This window comes from Erinaceus europaeus, chromosome 13, assembly GCF_950295315.1.
Source record: "Erinaceus europaeus chromosome 13, mEriEur2.1, whole genome shotgun sequence".
Taxonomy (NCBI): domain Eukaryota; kingdom Metazoa; phylum Chordata; class Mammalia; order Eulipotyphla; family Erinaceidae; genus Erinaceus; species Erinaceus europaeus.
The window spans coordinates 59,653,864-59,657,917 of record NC_080174.1 but is presented as its reverse complement, the minus strand read 5'-3'; positions in this window follow the sequence as shown (position 1 = coordinate 59,657,917).

The following is a 4,054-nucleotide window of genomic DNA, read 5'->3' as shown; positions in this document are numbered from 1 at the left end:
TTTGGTCTTGCTTGCTTATCATCTCTTCATTGTCTGTCTTCCCCAGGTAGAATGGAAGTTCCACCAGAACATGTCTACCACTATATTCCAACTGCTGGGTACATAGAAGGACTCAGGGTTTATTTGTAGAGATTTTTGTTTATTTGTTTGTTTTTTAAGTTCTTGGCAACTTCTTTCATTTCTTATAGTGGGAAGTAAGTGTAGGGATCTGAGTTCTTGCCTCTTAGTGAGCTTCCTTGGCCAGGCTATCAGTAGCTCTCTCTGGGAGGTGGGTTCACTGTGGCTCCCCCAGGGCTCCCCCAGGCCCTAGGGATGTGTGCTCCATTCTAGCCCCCTGACCTCTGAGGACAAGCTCTGGGGACTCCATTCTGTCTTGGTCAGGAGTGGGGCTGGGAGGGTTTAGCCTACAAGAGCCTTCTGCAGTGTCCCTGCATGAGCACCCAGCCCCTGCGAAGACCCCCTCAGTAGCAGCCAGGGAGCTTAATATTCCTATGTTGCTGTCAGGATCAGACTGTGTCCTTTGGGACAAAATGGATGGAACTGGAGGTGGTTATGCTTAGTGAAATAGGAGATAAAAGGCAACTAACTACCAGATGGTTTCACTCCTATGTGGAATCTAGAGATCTGATTTACATGAACTTGCAAAAAAAAAAATTCAAACAAAATAGAAGCAAGCAAACTGTAAGACTTGTGAGAACTATGGTGGTTATGTTTGGGAGGTGGGAGAGTGGGATCTTTGGGAGGTGGGAGGGTGTGGTGTGGAACTAGACATGGTCATCTTATAGTCTTGTAACAAACTATTATTTTAATATTTATTTATTTCCTTTTTGTTTTTATTGTTGTTGTAGTTATTATAGTTGTTGTCATCATTGTTGGATAGGACAGAGAGAAATGGAGAGAGGAGGGGAAGACAAGAGAGGGGAGAGAGAAAGATAGACATCTGCAGACCTCCTTCACCGCCTCCCTGCTGGTGGGGAGCCGGGGGCTCAAACCGGGATCCTTACGCCGGTCCTTGAGCTTTGGGAACAAACTATTAATAACAAATTTAAAAAATCAGGATCAGGTGTTCTCACCTTTGACAGAAAAATGCTGCCCCCTTGTGCCCCCGCCCCCATCCTGTGAGTTCCCTGGTGTGTGTGTGAGCATGCCTGCCTGGCTGCTTAGGGTCTTCCTGACTCCTCAATGGTGACCTTATTGCCCCAGAGGGTCAGCTCTTGTCTGAGAAAGAGCTTGAGGAAAGGAGTCCCCTGTGTGGCAGAGAGGTTTGGGGGAAGGGGCTCTGCTGGGCTGCTGATTGGGAAGTAGACCCTGGGGCGAAGAGGGGTGGGACACAGATGGAACCAATGACAACCTTCAGCTGGGAGTGGCTGAAGAAAGAAGACTCTGGGGAGCACATGTCCCCCACTCTCACTCTGCTCCCACACATCACAGATCTGTGCCCACTGCCTGGGGCCCTTTGGCATGACACCTCCCCAGTAGCCAGGCTCCTTGAGTAAGTCTGGGGCTTTTGGAGGAGGGTAAAAGTTCTGACAGTGTAATTGCAGGATTCTACGACCTGCTAGCATCAGGTTTTTTTTTTCCTAAGAAGGTGGTGGGACAGTTTTCTGTCTGTAATATTTATCGGTGGTGTAATGGTTTTTGTTAATTATGCATTCTGTAAAGTGCCATAGTCTTATTTTAATATAGCATATTTGAAATTTTATGTATGCTATACACACACAAGTCTGTGTGAAAGATGTGCGATAACAAAGGTGTATGTATGTTCTTGGTTTTGAAACTGGACAGGAGTCAGAACAGGATGCTTCTGTTTTGGCAAAGGAGAGAGAATTTTGCCATCATGGCCTAGTTATTAACCAATAACAGTTTAATGCTAAACAAACTGATATGAAGAAAACACTGGTAAGAAATTATTTTTCCTAGGTCTAAATTAAAATAATCACTAGATTTGTGTGAAAGCTGCAGCCAGCACACCAGGCCCAGCTTATGCTAGTCCTTCATGTTAAATGTGAAGCTGCCATTTTACCTGTTTAAGTGAGATAACTTATAGTTGGTACATAATCACTATGGAGCTACTTCTTTAAAAAATTTTTTTAAATTTATTTTCCCTTTTGTTGCCGTTGTTTTTTTAATTGTTGCTGTAGTTATTATTGTTGTTATTGATGTTGTTGTTATTGATGTTGTTGTTGTTAGATAGGACAGAGAGAAATGAAGAGAAGAGGGGAAGACAGAGAGGGGGAGAGAAAGATAGACACCTGCAGACCTGCTTCAGCACCTGTGAAGTGACTCCCCTGCAGGTGGGGAGCCAGGGGCTCAAACCCGGATCCTTACGCTGGTCCTTGCACTTCGTGCCACGTGTGCTTAACCTGCTGCGCTACCACCCGACTCCCAAGGAGCTACTTCTTAACATGCCTTAATAGACAATATTAATGTTTAAGGGCTAAACTTATACCTTCTTAGCCATAAGAATCTGATTTAGAGCAGACCTCTCTGTTCAATAACAGGTGGCCACTGAACATCCTTGGACTGTATTTGTGCTTGAGCAGCAATGGCTGCTAAGGGCCAAAAGAGTTAAAAACAAGACTGGGGGCGTCGGGCGGTAGCACAGTGGGTTAAGTGCACGTGGCGCAAAGCACAAGGACCAGATTAAGGATTTTGGTTCAAACCCCTGGCTCCCCACCTGTAGGGGAGTCACTTCACAAGTGGTGAAGCAGGTCTGCAGGTGTCTTTCTCTCCCCTTCTGTCTTCCCCTCCTCTCTCCATTTCTCTCTGTCCTATTTAATGACGATATCGTAACAACAACAACAACAATAAAAAAACAAGGGGAACAAAAGGGAAAATAAATAAATATATTTAAAAAATTTAAAAAAAAACAAGACTGGGATTTCTTTTGAGACTGATGAAACTTCTTCCAAGGTTGATGGTGTCCTTAGGTGCTTGGAGGAATTCAATACCACTTGATAATCGACAGTTACTTAAGCCAAATATAAAATTGTATTTATCCTTGATGGCTCTATTTGAGCCTTCAAATTTGTTGTTATCCTATATAATTATACATGAATAAATTGTCTAACATTGATTAGGTATATATATTTCTATATATATTCACAACATGCTTCCCTCTCCCCAACCCCAGTTCTAAATTAAACTAGAAGAGAGATGCCGGGCTACCTTCGCGGGTGGGAGACAGACGACCAGGGACTTATGGCTGAGTGGTACGCAGTTCAGTCTTTATTCATGTGGAATGCAGCGCAATCTAAGCTATCTCTAATCATAATCTTGTCCTTATATATCCTGGCGCTGCCAGTGCAGATCAGCTTATAGGCTTTCTCTAGAGCCTGTTAGAGCCGGAAGTCCTGGTGAAGTGCTTCTGATGATTCTGGTGACAGAGCAGCTGTATATATACTCGCCAAGTAGGGTGGAAACAGGATGTGACATAGAGAGGGTGGAGCAAAAAGAGATTGGTGGAAATCAGGGTGTGACAAGGAGAGGGGGCAGAGCAAAAAGAGTATGAGCCAGCATTGAAACAATGCCCTGGAGGCAGGGCGGTGCTTAGTTAACAGTGGTTATGTAAATAGAATACAGTGTTAAACAGGGGGGATTAAACCAATGAAACAGAAGGGGTCTTAGAAGCAGAATTTAGAAGCATACCAACAGAGAGAGAGAAGGAGGGGGGGAGAGAGAGAGAGAGAGAGAGAGAGAACCACATAGCAAGAAACTTCAGTTGGAAGTAGAACTCACTTTCTACTTACTGAGGCAGCAGGTGGCATTTAGTCTGAAGTTATAGACCAATGAACCAGAGGAGACTGAATTGGAACCTAGGGAGAGGCATTCCTTACAACACACACACACACACACACACACACACACACACACACACACACACACACGGGGGGGGGGGCAGGGAATGTTTTGAGAAGTCATGAATTCCAGGACTTCAGTAGTCCATTAATCTGACAGATGCAAATGAACAGAAGTGAACTGTTCAACACCCCCTGAGCTATCTTCACCTTTCTCAGGGTAAAGGGAAGGGGCCACTGGAAGGACAGATAGAGGG